The sequence below is a fragment of the Lipophrys pholis genome (genome assembly GCF_963383615.2).
Source record: "Lipophrys pholis genome assembly, chromosome: 12".
NCBI lineage: Eukaryota > Metazoa > Chordata > Actinopteri > Blenniiformes > Blenniidae > Lipophrys > Lipophrys pholis.
The window spans coordinates 19804308-19827528 of record NC_137641.1 but is presented as its reverse complement, the minus strand read 5'-3'; positions in this window follow the sequence as shown (position 1 = coordinate 19827528).

Here is a 23221-nt window from a genome sequence, read left to right as displayed (position 1 = left end):
GACTACATTCATGTTATAAATCCAATTTCTTTCTGCTATTAACCATCCAGACGATTCAATTCCAACATCCATTTTGACATCCTGTCAGTAATTCAAAGATTCAGCTTTTAGGAGCCTCTCTGATCATAACAATACATGCCCTCTCATGTATCTGCACAATTATCCCATTATTCTTACCATCCCTTTACTGCTGCTGAGCTGCAGGTGTGTGAAGCCCCACCTGTAGCTTTCTGTAGACCCACTGTCTTGCAGTCAGTCATCTTGCAGTAACCCGACCCTCCGTCTAGCTGCTGGAGATAAAATATTCAACAACCCGCCGGGTGGAGCACTTTCATACGAACATGATACAGGTGCACTTCAACAGGAAACAAACATTCACATACATACAAGTCTCTAAAGTGTTGCATTCGAGGAGACTGGTTCAATGTTAACATGTCTGAGGCTCACTCCAGTGTATCATATTGGGTTTCCTGCAGCGATACATAAATGTACAGAGACCTGATACTACTTCACATGTCCACTCAAACTGTCATTTCTGTGAACCTTGACCATGCAAAGTGTTATAGCAGCACAGTGATACTAAAAACATGTGGGTCCAGGAAGTGTTTTCAACAGATTATAATATTAAAATTCAATGCAGCATTGCAAATGTCTGCATTTACATCACATTCATTTAGCTTTTTGTTCCCACGAGTTGTATTTTGCAGATGATTTGATATTATACAGTAATAATACAATAACCATATAATCAAAAGAATGGTATCTAGTGTTGAATACACAATTTTGGTTTCCCCTTCAAAATATGTAAAATAGTAAAAAAAAAAAAAAAAAAAAAAAGTATTTTTGTGAGTACTTCGCATGTCCTCCCTGTGCGTGCACCAGTTTTCTCCAGGTGATCTGGTTTCCTCAAACGTGCCCATGAGGCTTAGTGGTGAATTTAATTGCACACAAGTGTGTGACTCTTGTGTTTGCCCTGTGATGGTCTGGTCCCCTTTCTAAGGTGTACTTTGCCTTTCGTGACCCAACATCAGATACAGCTGTACTGTATTGTCTATTTTCTATTTCTCATGACAATTTCAATAACATTTTCAACCACAATTATTTAAATTCATTGATTAAAAAGGAATGAATGAATAAATAAACAAGTAAATAAATAAACAAATAAAAAAATAAAATAAATAAAATAAATAAAAAAATAAATACATACATACATACATACATACATACATACATACATACATACATACATACATACATACATACATACATACATACATACATACATACATACAAATCGTTTAAAAAAAACATACAACCTGTTGCTCCATCGGTTTTCAGAGCTGTCATCTACTGCCCTCATGCGGTGAAAGATGGTAAATACATTAAGGTAACACCAGGAGTAATACCAGTACTTTCCTGAAGAGGGCAGCAGAAAGCTGCACTTCGCTATACTTCAGCTCCTGCTGAACTCCGCTTGTGTTACCGCTGAAAGTCCAGACACATTTTTTTTTTAAATTTGGTCAGAAGAAACTAAGAGAAACCTTGGCTAAAACTAAAAACGAAAAACAAAAAACAAAACAGTATTCTTATTAAAAATATACATAATTAATGCAGACATGATGTAGATGTTGATTTCAAGGTACACAATTTTAAATAACAAAATAAGTATTTTATAGTCAAATATACCTGCAGATTGAAAACTTGGGAAAAGTACAGTCACTTGTGAATTTAAATGAATTCTACAAGCATTCTTCTTCTTCTTTTGAACTTAATTAACCTGTAAAAGATGGTTTTACAAATGCACGCTAAACTTTGATGAAAATAGCTCCTAAAATGTGTGGCCTCGTTTGGAACCTGTCGGGTTTTCCAAAACAAAACTGAATGTTGCACAATGTTGTAAAGTACAACATTTATAGTAAGCATGTAATTAAACGTGAGATAATCATCCCAGCATGAAATCAGCCGTGGTCAAGCTGAACCTCAATCAACCTCCTACACCTACTTTCACTTTCTCCTCCTCACTCTCTCCTTCTCTCTCCCTCAGTCCGTGTCGATCAGAGTTTGGCCTTTAAATAAATAAACGAATGATTAGACTGGCAGGATGTCAGGATACTACTCATGACCCCACTTGACCCCTGGTGACCCCTGTCACATGCGATCATGTGACCGCGGCAGCATTAAAAGAGCGCTCACACGGAGATACGCACGACATTCAGGTTAGGTCATCACAGTCATAACGCTGCAATAATATACAATAAACTACGCAGGCTGAAATGATACGTCTCAGTTTGACTGAATCTGCATGACGTTGGAGTCAAAACAAACACGTGAAAGATAATATATACTTCTTTGCAGAGGGTAACTTTGGAGGACATTCTGTGCATATGGGATGACATGATGTGGGCGTACACTAATAAGTCTTAACAAATACACAAATATGACAGTGAGGGCTGACTCAGCAACGTCAGAGACTGAGGACATCATGGAGAAACTAAGTAAATAATTTCAACTTCAAGCCTCAGTGCTTTGGCTCTGAGCATGACTGATGCCTCTCGATGGTCATTTCGCTCCTAAAGTGATTGCTTCCTGTTACAACTCTGCTGCTGGCCCGTGAGCACTAACACACACTCCGACACATTCGAGTAAAGAGCCAAAGCAGCGTGAACAGGTTTCCCTTACACGTTTAGACATCACAGCCAAGATTCCAAGCCCAGATCGCTTGGTCAGACGTCTGATTTATGAAAAATTGGGTGAGCTTTCATTTGCTTTCCACATGCATTTCCTGTGCAGAGTGACAAATATCTATTCATCCTTCAACCATATTACTTTATCCAGTTCAGAACAGGGTATTCCCTAAACACACACACACACACACACACACACACACACACCTAGAGGCACTTTAGAGACACCATATAAGCTCACACACTTGTTTTGGGACTGTGTGTTCAAAACCAAAGTGTCTAAAGAAAATCTACATGAGAAGACAGAGAAACCAAACTGGGGACTTTCTCACTATGACTATTATCCGCTACAAACCAACAGATGGAGTCTGACACGTGTTAAATAGAGTTCCAGAGTATTCGCGTTTTTTGCCGAGCCAGTTTTGAATGAAAATTGTATATTGAGGCATTCACCCAAACCCATGCTTCTTGTGTGGTCATAAAGCAGAGGCGCAGTTGTGCAGAACATTTGTGCAGAAAATGTCCGAACATTGTGACATATGGTTGAAATATTGACTCATTTGAAATGAATGTTAGAAAGTTACAGAGTCCACTAAGTTTTCCTCTTGCTATTTAATGACTGCTTCATGAGAAATATTGAAACTTTAGGCGAGACCACTTAAACACTTCAGTCGGGATCAATCAGCCTGCACAAAGCAACGTAAGGGTGATCATTAGTTTTTAAATGTGGCTGACTTCTGAGACCTCCTCACTTTATTGGTCACCACCCGATCACACCAAGTTTTGCAGCACGGGGCTTTATTGTTCTGAAACTCTAAGTATAATGGAAATACACCTCCCGTTCTTCTCCCCCCAAAATGTGCCTCTTTCGTGTTTCTCACAGTTCCTTGTCAACAGTTTAAATCGGAGGTAACGGGTGGAAACGGATCCGTTGTTCCATCAATGTACCGAGCTCAAAGCGCGGCGCCCCCTCCAAGAACCTGATTGATGTAATCTGGGGCCCAAGTCACTGTTTGATGGGTGACGTCGGCCTGTGATAAGAAGATAAGGATCTGCCGTGGAGAAATTACACGCAGATAACAACGTATGTGAGCCCACTCTGGAGGTCAGCACCTGCACTCGCTCTTTCTTTTCTTTCACTTTAAATATCTTTTTTTTTTTTTTCCTGCTTTCATTCGGGCTTTCCTCCCCCCCCCTTTTTCTCTAAGTGCTGCTCGCTTTTGTGCGACGGAAACACGTCAAACTACTCAATAAGTGTGTGTGTGTGTGTGCGTGAGTGTGTGTGTGTGTGTGTAGATTATCATCAGAGGGGTTGGTAATATTTAAGATACGGATCTATATGCATAGCTGGTGACTGTATGAAAACTTGAAAGAGAATGAGATCGCTGTGTGTGTGTGTGTGTGTGTGTGTGTGTGTGTGTGTGTGTGTGTGTGTGTGTGTGTGTGTGTGTGCGTGTGTGTGTGTGTGTGTGTGTGTGTGTGTGTGTGTGTGTGTGTGTGTGTCTGATAACCCTCACTCAAGATGGAAACTTGGCTACTAAAAACACAGTCTTATCCTGTACATGACCTGTGGAAGTGGCAGCAGAAGGAGGCCGGGCAGCACCTCCGGGAGCTGCTTGAAATCGCCACTACAGCCATGTTGAGAACTGAAACAACATTAGTTATGTAAGTTTAAAATCAACTGTAGTATATTGTAGGTTTTATAAGATAAGGTTGGGTAAATCCCAAAACGTTTTCTCTTTTTTAATATGTGTTCAAGTTGGAACGTTGCTGGTTAATTTATGAGCAAATGTTTTTCCTCCTTTGTTATTTATTCAATTTGATATTTGTTCAACCAGATAAGTCATTAAAAATAAAATCTTATTTACAATGATGGCCTTGTAAAAGGTAAGGCCCTATAGAGGAAAGGATTGAAATAGAACACAAATGTTAGGTTATTTTGCACCCCTGACTTGAGGAAAAGGTTATTCTTGAGGATATGTGATGTTACGACGATGGTTATAGCCTTTGTGGAAAACCTGCTGACCCCCTTCCTGATCTCTGATTACCAAAACATTCCTGTAAATCCAAACACCACCTCCCATCAACATGAAAAAGCAGTGAGCAGTTTCTACCGTCTCCTCCGGACTCCAGATAGAGCCCGATTCTCGATGTGACATACCTCATTGATTTTTTTTGGCGCGCTCACAGAGGTATCCCGGACCCCGAGTTCAGAAGAAATGATGTACAGGACACGAACTGGGAAAATCAAACAGCATCAGTTATTAGGTTGTTTAGGTTTTTCACAATAGTCTCAATAAACTCAAACAATATGAAAAACAACAACACAACTGATAAGTGGAAATTTGACATTTCGACTAAATAGTTGAAAAAGACTCTTCGCGAACATGTGCATGAAGTGCTGAGCCAGTTTTGAAGCAGGAATTTATAGTATTAGTACCAGTGAGCTGCTATGTGCTGAAATTGTGTGTTATCTGATCATGGCAGTGCTTACAGTGCACAGTACAAGGCCATGTGTACGCTCCGTGAACAGCTGAAGGAAACCGGGACAAGACTTGAATTTTTATTCAACTCTCGAAACAGGCCATTTCAACATTTGAACCTTTTTTTTTTCCTTTTTAAACTGAAAATGACCAAAACCAAGGCTACAAACCAGACAAGACACACAAGACAATAATGATATAGCTCCGTGATCCATCGCTAATGTGATCATTGGATGTTTGTTTTGAGGGGGAGAACTCAAAATCCGATGTTGCTCAGCTTTCCTTCATTTGGTCCCATTAACTGCTGGCAGCGCTCTTGTTTTTCCGTTGTTGTTGAAAGAAGCCCTTTCATATTCATATGCCATGTTCTGAAGTCTGCACTCCGTTTGAGTGTGTGTGTGTGTGTGTGTGTGTGTGTGTGTGTGTGTGTGTGTGTGTGTGTGTGTGTGTGTGTGTGTGTGTGTGTGTGTGTGTGTGTGTGTGTGTGTGTGTGTGTGTGTGTGTGTGTCTTTACTAGTGATTCCATTTTTTTTTTTGTAAGTCCTTTCCCGTCCAGATAAAAATATTGAGCCGAAATGATAAAACCAGGATGAATACTACTTAAACAGAATCCCTTCTGAACAGATGTTACAGTGATGACAACGCTGTTGAAAAGAGCGAACAAAATGTGACTAATTTTTAACGAGAAGTTGTAGCGTAAGCCACAAAAACACACCGCATCTCAAACTCCTGCTGATGAACTCTGCTGGAATTCAGATAAGAAAAAGCGCGCCGTGTTCAGATTTGTTAAAAAAAATGACTTTTTTTTTTTCTTTTTTTTTTAGCAGGATGAAGGTTGTAAAATTGAACCTTGATGACATCTACTGGGAGCGGTGACCTTTGAGTGCAGTTAATTAGGTGAAACACAAGCAGAAATTAAAGTATGAATTAAGACTATTTTCTCATGATTGAAATGTTGTGTCACTTTTCCTTGGATGTAACATATTAACAATTAGCCTATCCTTGAGCCTGATTAAAATAAATACTCCTTACATCGGCAGAGGGCTCGTCCGACCAGATATTACCGCGTCAATTTTGACACACAGGAAAGGGAAAAAGAGCATTTCTTTAGCACTGACAGAGCGACATGATATATTTCAGTGCTTCTTGCTTGAAGTAAGTTGTTGATCAATATGCCCAGCGGGTGCGATGAATATGCACGAGGCGTCCGCCATGGCGGCCCGGTAATTGCCGGTCGTCAGGGGTGGCAGGCCTGGTAATTTGCATCTTGGGGATCTTGCAATCAGCGTTCTATTCATTACCGCGCCAGCCGCTTCATCTGCTGGCCACTCTGAGCTGCCAATCTCCGCTCAGCAGCCAAAGCATTCGAAGGGGGAAGAAAAAAAAACAACAAAAAAAACAACAACAACAATAACAGAATGGAAAAGTTTCAATTATAAGCCAAGGCTGTGGGTAGTGGTGTAACAAGTCTTAAACCCTATATTTAGGCTGTTTTATGCAGGTGATTGACTGTTATTGCATTGTGGAAGAGAACCCGAGGAAAAGCTCAATGAAACAAACGTAATCTCTCAGATTTCATATCACCTTTTATCAACGGGTGATTCACACAGAGAAAGAGGACAGTGTCCGTGGCGTCTTTGCCCATCTGAAGTGGACTTGTCATCGCTTTCACCCAAATGGAGGTGGGGGTAAGGAGGGGGTAACATGAAAGAAAGCTTATCATGCCTCTTTAAGAGAACACTGGCACTCAAGGCCATTGTCTCATGGCGATTATAGGCAGTTGGTGGGCTATAGGCTAACGCAAGCCACCCTGCAAATCTATCATTTTCCTTGCAACAATAATGCAGTGATTGCAACATGGCTGCATATGAGATGTGGTCAAATTGGGGAGTTATTTTAATGTGCGTGCACGAAACACACCTGACACTTTTCTCGCCTCCGCCAATCTCCTTCGTAAATAATTCCGACGGCTGGTATGTGGATGCAATTCTCACTTCTATATCCCGTGTCCTCTGTCATCAGTCAGGGAGTGTCGGCTGCTCCCCGTCAGCAGGGGTCACGCAGCAACTTGCACCGCACACTTGGCTGCTTTTGACACCGGACGCCCTTCCTGCTGCGACTGGGATTCAAACATGGGTTCCCCCGCGCTCAAGGTGAAGACTTAACCCAGTGCTCCACCGGGGTCAGTGGTCCTGTGCTTCAGTCATATATTTATTAACCTTTACTGTTGACAAGAAGATGTGCAACTGGCACAAGAGCTGTATGATGTGTGCGTTTCACAGTAGCACCGTGAATTTCTATTGTTTTACATCAACACCCTCCACCCTCCACCCTCCACCCTTCACCCCACACACACACACAGACCTGCAAATATATGTGCAACTAATAAAAAAAAAAAAAAAAAAAAAAAAAAAAAAGATGATGCATTTGTGAGCTAAGGAAAACATAGAGAGGCCTCTGCACATCCAGCTCCTCTGCCCTGCTATTGTCCTGCAGAGGAAGCCTGCAAGTGAAGGAGAAGGTGGGTTCGTATCCTCAGCTGGGGGGGGGGGGGATTCTTATTATTTATATGAAAAAGTAAAACAAACAAAGAGAATATCTTGTTTTCATTGTTTTTTTCCAGGGGACTGTAAAGTATACAGTATATTTAAATTGACTTGCTTTTTGCACTTTGCACACTTTGTCGCATGTGATGTAAACTTCCAGCATGGTTCCCGACTGTCACAGGGAGGTGGCAGGTGTCTTTTCTCCTGGAACATTGAACTGTGATCAAAACAATATCATGCTTATGAGCTGTGTCACTGATAACTAACATGAATGCAACAATTACAATTAACTCATGTGACTTATCAGTTGCTTTAATGCTTATTGATGAATTTTCATCTGTGATTGCTGCACGTTGTGTCCAACCTCAAACATAAACACAAACGCCAGACAAAACAAAACCCCAAGAAATCCCCCATACATTATTCTAACATTTTAACACCACAAAGATACAGATTTCTGTCACCGCCACAACTCGTCTTCTTGTTATCTTAGCACCCCACCCCTGAAACCCAAAACTAAAGCGAACTTATTTCTGTATTCGCTGAAACAACATCATTGATTTGACATGTCTCTGTCAAATCATTATGTAGCACCTCTCCCATTTCTGCCTGGATGCATATCTCTGTCATGCTTTTGCAACTGGACTCTGCACACACAGTAACTCCCTTTCTCCAAATGACTGAAATAACACTATTACTGCAGCCATCATCATGTCAGAGACCTTTCCAGTGTCGTTCTGTCTGCTCCAGCATGGACAACCAGACTTGCAGCTGTCAAAATTCCTCCCAAAAAAAAGAAAAAATAAGTGGAAAAATAAAAAAGTTGGTTGTGAACAAGCAGACACGGAGAAAAAGAAGAAAAATAAAAGGTGAATTTCAGAGAAGTCAAAAGCTGGGAATTTACCAGGAGAGACTCCTTGTCCGGTTTAGAACAACAAACCCACTTTTTTTTCTCTTTTATTTTATTGTTGTTGAGAGGTGTGAGTGGTATGCCAACACCGTCTCGCCTCTGTGGAACTGAAAAGAAGTGAAGTCTGCCGAGCTCCCTGAAACCGGCACAACCTCTCGGCCCTGCCCACAGACGCACCTTGACACGCACCTGTCAGACACATCAGTGGGGTTTGTGTGCCCGCGCACGAGAGCCAGCCAAAAGGAGTGAGCAACAGTGTGCAGTGTAGCTCTGTGGGTGGCAAAGGAGAGGGATCACTGGATCTGACAGGAGCTATTTGACTAATCCAAAACAACAGCTGTAAGGTAGGGATGAGGGAGGAGGCGGAGGGGTGGAGGGGAGGCGAAGCAGGGAGGTTGGTGTGGAATTTAGGGGGGAAAAGGGAAGTGGAATACGAAAATTAATTCCGTATGTAAGCCCGGAGGAACCTCAAACACATAGCAAATAGAAAAAGAAAATTTTGGACACGGTAGAAAGGAAAATGTAAAATGACGTGATGTAAGTTCTGCAGAGATGTGACGAGTAAAAAGGTGCGCTGAGGGTGAACGGTGGGGGTGAATGAAGGAAGACAGGCTGAAACAGCTTATTCAGTTATAACACGGTATCCCAGGGTTGCATCCATTAGCCTCCACACCGGGGGGGGGGGGGGGGGGGGGGGGGGTTATATCAGCACACGCAATGCAGGTGAGAATGATTACACACACACACACACACACATACAGACACACACACACCCACAAGTCCACACTGCATCCTCACTGGCCTTCATTACACATCTGGTTGAATTTTGTGTGCAGGGAAGCTGAAGTTGGGTGGTCCTCGCTTCTCTAACACGTCTGCCCTGTTAACACAGCAGGCCACGGTGAGTCCATCACCCTGCAGGGCAGCACCTTAACGTCTTAACATCTCAACATCTCATCCCTGAGCATTTCTGCAGTAGTCACTGCAATGAAAAAAAACAGCTCATAACAAACTTTAAAAAAAAAAAGTTGAACTACACAACAGAGGCTGATGGAGACGTGCAGTTTGGTTTTTTAAGTTTTTCTTAAAAAGAGAAAGATTAATGTTTGAGCTGCACAGTGCGAAAATTTAAAAAAACAATTTAAGATACTGGTGTTTCTCAAGTTGGTGCAATTAAAAAGTAATTAACAAGCTCTGCAGAGCACTGAAGCTATTCTTTTGAATGTGGAGTTTTCATGTTCACCCGGAGTGAGGTTATCTCTGGTTTTAACCCTATATGCTAGAAACACACACTCGGGTGTGAGTGTGTGTGTGTGTGTGTGTGTGTGAATTTCTCTGTTGGACCTGTAAAGGTCAGCTGGGATCAGCTCCAGTGACCTGTGACCCTACGTGGAATAAGGCAGTAGCGTAAATGGATGAATGAATGGGTTAAGCAGGAGGAAGTCTCACGAGGTGAGACATCACACCGCAAGCTGAATTTATCGCTGAACTAACACCAGCCAGGTGATCAATCCACCACAGAGTGAAGATCCATCCATCCATCCATCCATCCATCCATCCATCCATCCATCCATCCATGGTTGGATTATCAACGTACATAATGATTTTCAGAATATATGCTTCAGCCATTACCTCTCATCATGGCTTGAATGTGAAAACAAATATGAGGTTTAAGTGGAGACAGAGCGCCACAGTTCTGGGTTGTATTTACGTCGGTTCTGCTCGGAGACTTGGCCGTGAAGCGCAGTTCCTGTGGCTTCAAACCAAACCAAGGACAGAAACCCTCGTCCTTCTCCTCGATGTCTGGCTTTTCTCTGGCTCCTCGCATCGCACCGCTCAGTGTCTTCTCGGTCGTGATCCAGAAAATCATCAGAGCAAAATGTACTTTTTACCTCTTCGCCGCTTCCACCGCTGTGGCGCAGCTAAAATACTGGATTGTTTTCAGTGAAGTATGCTGAAGCATCACTTTGATGGGATCAGGCCTTGTTTGGTCATGAATGTGGTTTGGGGCAAGGAGACATGTCTGAGAGAGAATAAGAACTGACAGAGTTAAACACTTGAAGGTGAAGAGCTGATGCAGTGGGCAGTTCTGGCCAGACCAACGCAGCAGCCAGAGAAACTCTGTTTGCTTTTGGTGAACTCTTCGAAAGGCACTACTGTCTGCATGTCAGTAATTTAATACATAAAGTAAAAACACATACAGGCTGGTCATGCACTCATGAAAATAGGAAGATTAGAAAGTTCAAAGTTTGATTTGAGCGCATTCGGGTAGAGAAAATTTAAATCTTTTAATATACAGAAGATTTTTTTTCAGTGCTTAGGCAGTTGGCTAAAACCACAGTGGATATTGTAAATACTAAAAACACAATGCTATAATTTTTTTTCCCAACACATTTAAAATGTGGAAAATCACTTTGGGAAATACACCTTCATGTTTAGTTCTCAGTTCCTTAGTAACTTATACCGACCCGTGTGTGTGTGTGTGTGTGTGTGTGTGTGTGTGTGTGTGTGTGTGTGTGTGTGTGTGTGTGTGTGTGTGTGTGTGTGTGTGTGTGTGTGTGTGTGTGTGTGTGTGTGTGTGCTCATAACTGCATCTTGGACCTAAGTAGCAACAGATGCTGTGCTGACCTCAGAGACTTCCTGGAAACGCAAATTTGTCAAAATGAAGCAGGAAAAAGAGAGAGCGGCAGTTTAGGCAAATGTAACATATAGGACACACACACACACACACACACACACACACACACACACACACACACACACACACACACACACACACACACACACACACACACACACACACACACACACACAGTCCCTTCTCATCCTTACTGGACACCCACGACAAGCTTAGAGTTGTATTACATGGGATGCACACAATGAATAATTGCAAATATAAACACAACATCAAAAGAACGTATGAACTTCTCCTGAATATCTGGAGGGTTGCCACAAAAACATGCATAACTTTCGGAACGCATTTACATTGACTAACCACAGAGAGATACATGGAAAGGGAAAATTTGTTCTCATCTATGATATTTTACGTTGTTGTAGCTAAAAACACAGTAAAAGGTATCGAAACACCCATTTAAAGCAGTGATAAAGTGTCAACGATGCATCAAAAAAACTGGAGCTGCACTGAGAAAGATGAAAATGAAACTTTTTTTTTAATTGTCAAAAAATGTATCTCCCTACCTTCTTCAACTACTTTGTTTTTTTTTACTTTCTATATCACCAGCTGAAAGTTCTTCTGAGGATAAACCAAAAACAAGGGCTCTAAGTTTAGTTTCTGATAGCGGATCGTTTCCTGCCCATGTAATGATGGGGCATTTGAAATGCAGGTTTAAAAACAAAATCACGTTCTGACTTTGGCTCTGTTCCAGACTCATGGGCCTTTTCTACGATAACGCCGATTGATTTGATCTGTGATTTACTGCTGCAGTTTGCCCTCTCCCATACATCTCTGCTTTTGTTTCCTCCGAACCGGAAACAATCACACTATCTTGGTGAGGAACAAGCGACCTGACCACATGATATCACCTCTGGAGGAACGCGTGCCAGTCCCTCTCACATGCAATCAATTATTTTACGTGGAAGTCGAACTTGGGGGGAAAATGTTCAGCCATTAGCCGTTTAGCGTCGGGATCATACCGAGGGTAATAGTGACTAAACACTGAATAAACACATTTGGCTAATAGGTCATTCAAACCTGAAGCGGAGAAGGTGGGTCTGCTGATTGGCCAGAAGGTTGTTTTAAGTGCTTGAACCAGCAGCATGACTACGTGCGCTCATTCTGATCTCAAATACTTTCATGGAAATAGACACACAAGAAAAAAAACCCGTTCCTACACCAGATTGTAGACTTTGTGTTTGTTGTGAAGAGTTCTGTTTGGTTGAGACTGTCATGAGGAATTATTGCAACTGTGAATTGCAATTTCAAGGGAAACAAGCAGCACAAATGACTCACAGAGCCGATTCCCAATTAGCAGCCTGTGTGTCAGCTTCAATAGCTCTCAAGGCAAACCAAAGCAGTTTCTCACTGAGTTCATGGTTTGTTAGTCTAATTTTGTATGTTGAAAATGGAGAATGGCTCAAAACGTTGCACAAGAACGGACAACTGCACTGGGATGGCCATTAGTTTCATTTATGCAGGACAATGAGTCCATACGATTGAAAAAGGATCCGATTATACATGTAACAAAAAAAAACAAAAAAAAAACTTGGCTTACATACATACATACAACATTCACTAATGAGCAGTAATGTGTCAGGGCTTTTAGTATCTATAACGGCTCGAATCACAGAAATACATCATAACCTAAGAATTACACTTACATTTGTGTGTGAGGCAATTTCTCCATATATTTACGAAGTCTTTATTGTGCTCTCAATTTGTTTGTTGTAAAGCACATTGTTCAGTGCACCCTCTAAGTAGTTTGATTTATATCAATTTAACATATTAAAAAAAACCTGTTATAAAGAAGCTGCTTTTTAATATAGACACAGGTAACTTCAGTGTACAACACCTACTGTATCTGTGTACCTGCTGATAAAACAGTGACACCTTGAAAAACACAGCAGAACCAAGCTAAGGACAAAAAAACAACAACAATAAACACCTAAAATAATGTAAATGCAAGTTTAGAACTAAAACAAAAACATAAATTAAATTATTAATTTTGCATTACATATCCAAAACAGGTCACCAAGTGTCTTTACAGCTTGTTGAGTTAAGAAAAAGGAGCAGAAAATAAAAAGCACTTAATTTAAAATTTGTGAAGTAAATGTAATTTTCATACAATTAAAGGTATTTAATGCAGCATGGGCATCCCATCATGTTGGTTTACCTCTTACCACTGAAAAGTCTCATAGTCTGCCATATAAAACTTTATATTACAATGCCTTTAATCATAAAGTCTTAATCAATAAAAAACTAGTTCTTCTTTCAGTCAATGGAAACGAATACTATATACTGTACCATTATTAGACTCTGTTATATTATATCATAATATATCTTGTTATACTATTCTATACTAACTATTGTAATTTTTTTTCACTTTACGTTGAGACTTTAAAGGGTGCAATAGGTAATGTGTTTGTTGAATTCCAAATTATTATGTAACTTCAAACTTCAGAATGAGACAAAACAAGAATTTAAAGACAGTTTAGTTCCATACTGCTGGTGCACGCACCAAAATCAACGATTCATCTAACTTACACCCGCCCCTGTTTAGAACAGAAGCACAAGTTTGCACCACAAGATGATATAGAGTTTCTTAAAGAAGGTCTTTGCTGCTAATAAGTGGGGTAGTCCTGGACATATTTACACAGAATACACACTGGATATAATGTGTAGCACTGCAACTAGCAACCAAAATAAAAAAGAGAAAAGAAAGAAAGACAGAAGTTAAGTGAACAGGAGCCAAAAGTCTGGAAGCCAGGTGAAGTACAGACGGGTACTGAAGTGACTCAACATCAACCAATGAACAACAAAGACACGACATCCTGCGTTGTGTACTTATTAAGTCCACACTGTGGGACCAGAATAGCATTTTTCTGGACATGACGAGTGATCACACCACAAAAAGTGTTTTTAATCCAGCCTGCTGTAGAATCAATACAAGATGTTACTGGAGTTAAACATATTCTGTATGTTTGGGCTTTTTTTTTATTTATATATATATTTTTTTAACTGTTTTGTCCGTAACCAAATTTGCACACACACACAGACACACACTGAGCTTCAGGCTATAAATGGGCTGGGTGAAACATAACTACTCACCTAATTAACACAGGCTGAAGGTTTCCTCTCTAATTCCAGCACCTTTAACCTCCACATAAGAGGCAGCCACTCACCAGCAAACCTTGACCTCAAGCTCACTGCAGCTACTCGCCTGTGATCTCTGTGAGTTCCAAGTCATTGTGTTTTTCCACTGAGTGATCAGCATGAGACATTTTGGTTTCTCATCCTCATCCCTGATTTGATCTTGATTTTGAATTGGACTCATATTTCTCTAATAATGTGCTTCAACCTTTTTTTTTTTTTAAGCTGTTGCTCTCCACAGTGCCACACTCCATGCTCTCTCGCTCTCTCTCTCTCTCTCTCTCTCTCTGCCTTCCCCTCTTTCTGTTTATTCTTCTGCTGGTGTAGCGGGCCCCAGAGCCCAGAGGCAAGTCATGTTCTCAGGGAAATGGCAACTCTCCACAGAGCTGATATCAAAATAGTTTAAAATGAGAATTGTCTGATAGTTCCCAGTGAGTGCAGAGCTGAGCCAAACACTTCCAGATCCCCCTGCCAGTACAATGTAAACAGAACCGAGGCTGGGAGAGAGAGAGAGAGAGAGAGAGAGAGAGAGAGAGAGAGAGAGAGAGAGAGAGAGAGAGAGAGAGAGAGAGAGAGAGAGAGAGAGAGAACCTGTTGTGTTCTTGTCGCACACCAGAGCTCGGACAGCTCAGCCTGGTTTGGTTTGTCTGGCAAGGACCAAGGTTTAAAAAAACAAAAAACCCCAAAAACCCCTTCCCTGTTAAAAGAAACATGTTGTCTTTACACAGAAGAGTCAAGGGTGTGCAGGTGGTGACTCCTGATGGGGAAATATTTTGTCAGAACTCGTACACTGAGATGAAGCAGACGCGCATATATTTTGCCTGTGATTTCTTCATGTCTGAAATTAAAAATGGTGAGAAATGCAAGGCTGTGTTTTCCTCCGAGACGTGTCATTAAAGAAATGGCCCGTCTGGGCGCTTTGGTGGCCGTTCAGGAGAATACGATACTTACCATATAAGTTCACTGTCCCTGATTCAAGTCGGTTGTTGCGTGCAAAACTATACTGCGTTTGCCCCTTTTTCGTTATGTCCATGTAAAACAAGGGAAATCCTCCCAAGTGAAGTCATTTTAGTTATATGATTACAGTGATGAGTCACAATAAAGATGGAAGCGATCAATCGCTATCTCTTATCAATAGGCAGGAAGAGTTTTTTTGCACCATAAACATTTACAATAAGTCATGAGGACAAAATAATCTCAAGCATTCCATCTGCCACCAATTCTCGGAGGATGGAATTGGAACGCTCAGACTGATCAAGGAAATACCATTTTCATGCATGTTCTGTCATTTCTATTTAAATAGTGAATAATCCCTACTGGTGCAGCCCAAAATGTTATGTCTGGAATCCGGGGATTTCACATTGACCCTCTGAGCATATTATAAATAATGACTCCATAAAGTTCAGAAGAAAAGCTTGTGTGGTGTGGTGGACTCAGACATTAAAGGGAAATACCTAAAACACTGAAACAATGTTAGAGGACAAAAATATTCATGACGTTTCATTGAAACTAAAAACACAATCTTATGTTATTGTTTTCAGAACGTCTCTTCTACAGGAACATGAATAAAAGACTGGTAACAGGGAGAAATCAGATGAGTGTAATAATCACTTCTGATGTGTTTCGACGCATTTAAGAAATGTTATTTCAATGTTTCTGGTTATTAATGGATTTCTTAAGATAAGGATTAAACTGCCAGTTATTTTCAAAACACTATGGTTGCTTGAACACCTGCAATCTCAGCTTTAGATGTGTTGAGAGTTTTCTTTTCATTCAACATGAACATAATCTCATCTTTGCTCCAGAAGTACTGCTTACATCATGTTTGCTTTTCACTCAGCGTCACTTCCATTTCCTACAATATTTTATTTTGCATGTGCCGATGTCAAAGAACAAAACAAGTCAGGTGAAGAGTTATAAATGCACAAGATTTAGGTGTGTTACTCTGATGCATTTATAACATTTCTAAATGAGATAGAATGTTCTGAATATGATGATTTAACTTTTCTGCCATAGTTATGAGCATCGAGCATTTTTATGTAACACAAGCTTGACATCAGTCATGTTGATAAAAACGGTCAATATAAATTAAGCAGCGCAGAGCCAAGTTTACATTAAAATTACAACAAATCATGGAAATGACCATTGGTTAAATAAAGATTCCCCCTCCCCCCTTTTTCTTTGCACTCATGCAAATAACTCTAAACTGACTTTCTCACGTTCTCACTCTCATTCAACTTGATGAATATATCATATATATATATCATAATACTTATTTAATTTTCATCAATTCACTCTTGCAATGTTGGTATGAGAAGCCACTTAAGTGTTTTATATCTCAACTCGACATGCAATGTATTTGTAATGTTTGATCGTTATCGTGACCCGTTTCAAAAAAGTGAACAACTGACCAAAACGACTGAACAGACGACAAACTCCACGAGCATGGCCGGCTTGTTGCGCGGTTGTGAGCTTTGCCTGAATAAGCACGGGAACTTTCCGGCATTTCTTTTCCTTCTTATTTATTTTTTTGTCTGTGTTGTTTTCTCAGTATTGCAATGCATCACTTGACATTACCCAAGCAAGTTTGAGCTGCAGCGCATCAGCTGAAAGCAATTTGGTCCAGAGCGCAGCTGCCAGGCGGATAAGACTTTCCTTCTTTCGTTTACTTTGAAATGCTCCTTTTTTTTTTTTTTTTTTTTTTTCAACATCCAAAATACACAAGGCAGCCAAATTGCAGACATGTGTGAGAGGGGCAGTGAGACTCCTGCATTCTTTCATGCCCCACTATGCAAAACTCCACATTGTTTATTTAAAGAACACTGAACACTTTAGCACTATTAAGAAACATGTCATATAGTAAACTAAAGGTTTCCTCTCAGGAAAAATCCCTGTCAGTTTATTTTGCTAGTGCATAAAGTTATTTTAGTTTTGACTCACAAACTGTCTGCATTCGCAATTAAGCTACGCTGTTGGAACCCTGATTGTGTAGCGCGGGGCACTAATGGGCAAGGTAAACCGGGAAGTGCGGTGATTATTTGTGCGTTGAGGCGTGAGGAGATAGGAGATAGGAGAACCACACGGATGCTCAAACGCTGGAAATGGAGACGCTGATAAAAAATTCTTCACTTTGAGCTGCTTTTGTTCCCTGTGTGTGCTTTAGGATTTCTAAATCAGATGCAACAAAAGTTTTTAAAAAATTTTTACTTTATGTCTCAAAAACTTGAAAGGAAGAAGTTTCTAGGAAAAACAATGAAAACACTAAGCGACACCTCCGGATATGAAAACCTTGCTTCCCCTGTGGCTCATTAAGTAGGGCAGACAATGAGAAAGCAGCCAGTCCTCCTTAATGCTAATGGAAATTGAGGATGACAAGTGAGGACTATACTTTGACACACTGTGATCTGAGTGGAAAACAGAAACAGCGAGACAGAAGGGGGGGGGGGGGGGGGGACAAGGGCTGAGAGACACCAAAAAATGGAAAAAAAGGGAGAAATCTGACATGTAAACTAGGGACGACAGCCAGAAGACGGCCTGTGCGTCAGCGGAGGCAAGGTGGTGTGTGGGAGGAGGGTGTGTAGGGAGGGAAAGAGGAGAGAGAGAGAGAGAGAGAGAGAGAGAGAGAGAGAGAGAGAGAGAGAGAGAGAGAGGGGCTGGGCACGCTGTGACTGATGGCCCACCAGGGCCTCAGAGCGGGCCGACGCTGGGAACAGCTAACTTACCTTGACATGCGTAGGAAACCCAAAACTTTGGGAGCCCTCTGTCAGATAGGAACCACCCAGAGGAGCCCCGCCATAACTGTGTAGCCCGAGCCGCGGCGCGTCCTTCTTAACTAGCTGTGTTTAGATGAACACACGGCGGAGGAATGCTGCAGTATACCTTGCAGAAACCACAAGCACAACAGAATTAGGGCCACGTCAACTTTCAAGGGAATTCCATGGGAGTAAGACAACTCCGGCTACTTGCCGGATAACAAACTGCTGTGAATGCATGTGTGTGTGCTATACTGTATGTGTGCACGCATGTCAACTGTCGTGTGCATACAATATCCATCAGTAAAAATCAATCTGACACCGTTTTGGTAAAGTATGGGTTTGACATAATGCAGTACTTATTTTCTGATAAGATGGAAAGAGAGGAACAATAAAAGACGCGAGCCGAACGATCATACATCCCACATTGTCAGCTGGGAATCGCAGATTGTAAAAATCTAAAGTGATGTTGCAGATACTGTCCCACTAAATGCTGACAGCTATATTACTAATTCGATTTCGGTCAATGAAATGTTTAATTTCAGCCCAATAAAATCTAGATTTGAAACTTCTCTTTTGTCCAAAAACGTCTCATTCGATTATGAATATAAAACTATCATGGTCTTAAAAATAGATAACACATTTCATTTTGGGAGTAAATCAATACAAAGGGTTTCTTTAATTCAATATGGTTTTAACACAAATACCAGTTACATAACTTCATCTTTGAAATATAATATATTATAAAGTCAAACAATACTGCAACACTACTACTTTCAACATCAACACACTCGCTAGTCTATATTTTTGTCATAGTTGATTACAGTTCAGAGCTGCTGTCTCTCAGCTGTTGGCATTAGCAGGATTCACATTTGCAGCCTCTAAATAAACATCAGTTTACCTTAATAACAACTGTCTGCTGCTGTCTGTACAGAAAGTATTCAGATTCCTTCTATTTTTCATTCTCTTATATTGCAGCCATTTGCTAAAATCATTAACACCAACAGATTAAAATAACATGTGCGTGTCAAAAATCCACTTCCGACAAACCTCATCGGCACTTAATGAGTAAATCAGCCACACGGTGCGGACAGCTCAGCAATTGTGTCCAATGACATGGACACTATCAAAACTTCCTAAATAAGAGAAACAACTAAAAACCAAGGCAGCTTTATTAGTACTGAATATTTCAACATCAGGGCAAATTCAAAGTTCTTAACTTTAAAGAACTCAAACAGCAAAAGATACTGTAAAATAACTACAAATTACAATAAAAAAAACAATAACATATGTGGAAAAGTACTATTAATGCAGATGTTGCTTGTTATAAATACTAACTTATATTCTGTTTAAATAAATCCATCACTTTTTCAAATAAGTATACATTTCTAGTAACTTGTCCAACAGTAAATTTTATAAACCACCTATTATAACTATATTCTGATGATTTGATTTATTAATGTATTTTTTAATATAAATGGAACTATCTAATAGGCCTTTTCCCAGAAGACATATCAGCACGTTACAGCACAAAAAGCATGGCTGTCAATTTCATTCATCCTGGCTGAATTCCATTTAGCTGCTCCAGCGATCCTGTACGTTGCGTATCACTGTCATGACTTACAGGGACATTAGATTTAATTCACCACACAAGGGAAAAGAGGATTTTTACTCTTTAAGCTCAGTTTCCTCCGTCGGTTTAGTTAATTAGTGGCTATACTTAGAATATCAAATCAAACTGCTTCAAACGAATGAAACAAACGACTCCTGAAAGAACCGCCTGGCTGTTTTACAAAGAGAAGATGAATTAACAAATGCTTTGTTTTCGCAGCTTATATTCCATTGTTTACTCCGACAAGGATGAGCAACTTGGATCATTTTGAGGGCCAGAAAAACTGTGACTGTATAGGCCAAAGTATTCCCTCCAAAAGGACATGTGAGAATTGTGGCCATTCGGTGATTTAGAAATAACAGTTTGTGAATCAAGTTCATCAAATAAAAATGTGTGCATTTGATATTTTCCCCTTGGAATGCAAAAAGATGCAATGACAATTTTTATGTGGTTCAAACCTGATTAAAAGGTCATTGGTCCACCAGCTCACGCCTGTGCCTCCAGACACAACTAACTGGAGAATGTCTCCAGTTAGTTGTGTCTGGGTAAAGATATTGGTATAAGCTTACTGATTTTATCACCTTATTGACTTATACAGATTTAAATGGATGTGTAAACTACAACAAATTGACCAAAGAGGGAGTTACATGGGATATTATGAGTTAAATCTAAAATTACCCTAAAAACTGATCAAATGAAAGGTGGCCACAGAGCCTTCTCTTCAGTATATTCACCATTAAATGTAAGGAAACGGTTTTAATTGTTCAGTTTGTGTATTTTATTGTATTTTTTTTTTTTTATATTACCTTTATTCATCAAGTTCATTTGTTCTCTTCTTAAAGAGGTGTGAATGACTTCCACTGTCAATATCAATATTAATTTAGACATGTTTTGATATTATTACTTATTATGTCATTGTTATTATTTTCCTGGGTGAAGAAAATTTTGGTTTGTTCCAAAATCCTAATGACTTATTATTGAGGATTAACTTTGTAGGTCAAAAAGAAAATCTACATGGATACCATGCAGCTCCCTGCCCACCCAGCGTTCACTAAATCATATTTGTTTTACTATGAGCTAACTACTTCTGTATTTTAAAATGACACTATTTATGCATTTTTGCATTTCCTTTGATATTTGAATATGTATTCCTCTGGCACAATTATTATTCCAGCATGAATAACAAAAATGGTATAGGATTACAGGTTATGCCCATGTCCCAATGAAGCTCTGCTCCTGCCAAGGATACATGGTGGGCTGGTGAACCAAGCTTTTCATAATAAAAGCCCCTTCTCATGCAACAGTGCAAGCCTTACAGTAACATGCAGCAAATCTGACAGTTGGTACCTGCCCAGCAAATAAATGTTCGGTAACGTCACTTGTATTTTGGTCGTGACGCAAAACACGGCAAGACAAATTAATATGGAAACAATCAATCAGACAAAGGAGAGAATGGGCAGAGGGTGGATGTGAGCGTGCACTTTGCCATCATTTGATCTGTTTGGCTATGAGGAAGAAGAGTAATACGTGGAAGGAGAGGAGAGGAGAGGAGAGGAGAGGAGAGGAGAGGAGAGGAGAGGAGAGGAGAGGAGAGGAGAGGAGAGGAGAAGAGAAGAAAAAGGATTGGATGTTGGCACGCAGGGAGAGGCTGTCTGCGGTAGACTTGTAAATAGCCGGAGGGACAGAGGGATGGAGGAATGGAGCTATCAGCAGAGAAGTGATGAAGGTCTGGGATCAGGCCAAGATAAACACAAGCCAGCCCAGAAGGAGCTGTGGCAACACACACACACACACACACACACACACACACACACACACACACACACACACACACACACACACACACACACACACACACACACACACACACACACCACACCACACACACAACACATACATGTACAGATGCAGAAATATCTAAACAATCATACACACGCACACACACACGCACACACGCACACACACACACACACACACACACACACACACACACACACACACACACACACACACACACACACACACACACACACACACACACACACACACACACACACACACACACACACCTGCAGAAAAATAAACAGTGTTATGTATGTTTCCCCCGACCACAACTTATTGAGTACTAAGCTGTGCGACAACAGACTGCGCTGTCATTTTGACATCTCATTTCATCACACACTTCACATTAGCGCATTTGCTCAGATACCACAGTGTAAACATGAAGCGAAAAGAAATGGTCGGAGTTTTATTTTTGAACGTGTGGAATAAACAGACCCATGGGTTCATGGAGCCCTCAGAAAATCACCCCTTGTGTTTTGGCGGATTCATTTCAAAATTGTACTCTCTCCCTCAGAGAAGAAAAAAACCAACATATAATTATCATAAATTCTGGAAAAACAAAGCCGCCAGCTGTGCCCTCCAGATTTAATCTGGATTCTTAAATGACCAACACATATTTTTATTTTTTTTACCTGCTTGCAAGAGTGTTTTTCTGCGTTCGGTGGCTTTTGTTGTGTTTGCGTGAGTGTGTGCTTCATTAGTGTGCCATGAAGCGAGAACTCCCTCCTGCTCTGTCTTGCCTTTGACCAGCTAACACCTTGAGTGCAACTTTAAAGTCGGCTAAATGTTATCTTAAGCGTGGCATTCAGAGGCGAAACTGCAGCATGAAAGAGCATCTGTGAAGCATGTCGGGCTGGAATTCAAAACACGGGTCATGGTCATCAGTCTGTCGCCTCGCAGCAGATCTACACTGCGAGGACCTGTGCTCCATGAATATATGTATGTACATGTTCTCTTGACCTCTATGGGACCTTAAACCTTTGTGAACACTGACCATGTCGAGACCCATAGTCCCAAATGGCAATGGCATGGTAAAGATTAATGCAATTGTCGAACATTGTGCAAACTCATCCCAAATGCAAAGCCAATGTTTCATTAACGGGACACAGAGAATTTAAATAGCTAACTGTGGCTGAGTTGGTAGACTGGGTCACCTTCCAATCCAAAGGTGGAAAGTTTTACCTGGGACATTTAAGCTTTAGTATTGAAGTGGATGGTGACGTTATGTCAACATTTTAAAAACCTTTCTAAGGTTTTCAAAAAAAAAGTGATTTATTTTAATCTCCATTAGTCTGGAAAAGGATTTAAACAGATCTCCATCTTTTTCTTTGGACAAATCATTAAACTGTAATCATCGACAAGTGGTGTAGATTTCAAACGCCTGCCAATTTGTCTGGGATTTCCCGCCCCAGCAAATTCAACCCAAGGAGCAGATTAAATTTTGCATCATATCAAAGAGCCCTTGAAGATAATGTGAGGCCATTGAAAGCTAAAGTTGAACCGGAAAAGAACTTTTAGTGATCCCGCGCATACAAGCAAATCTTCTATAGAACAGTTCATGAAGA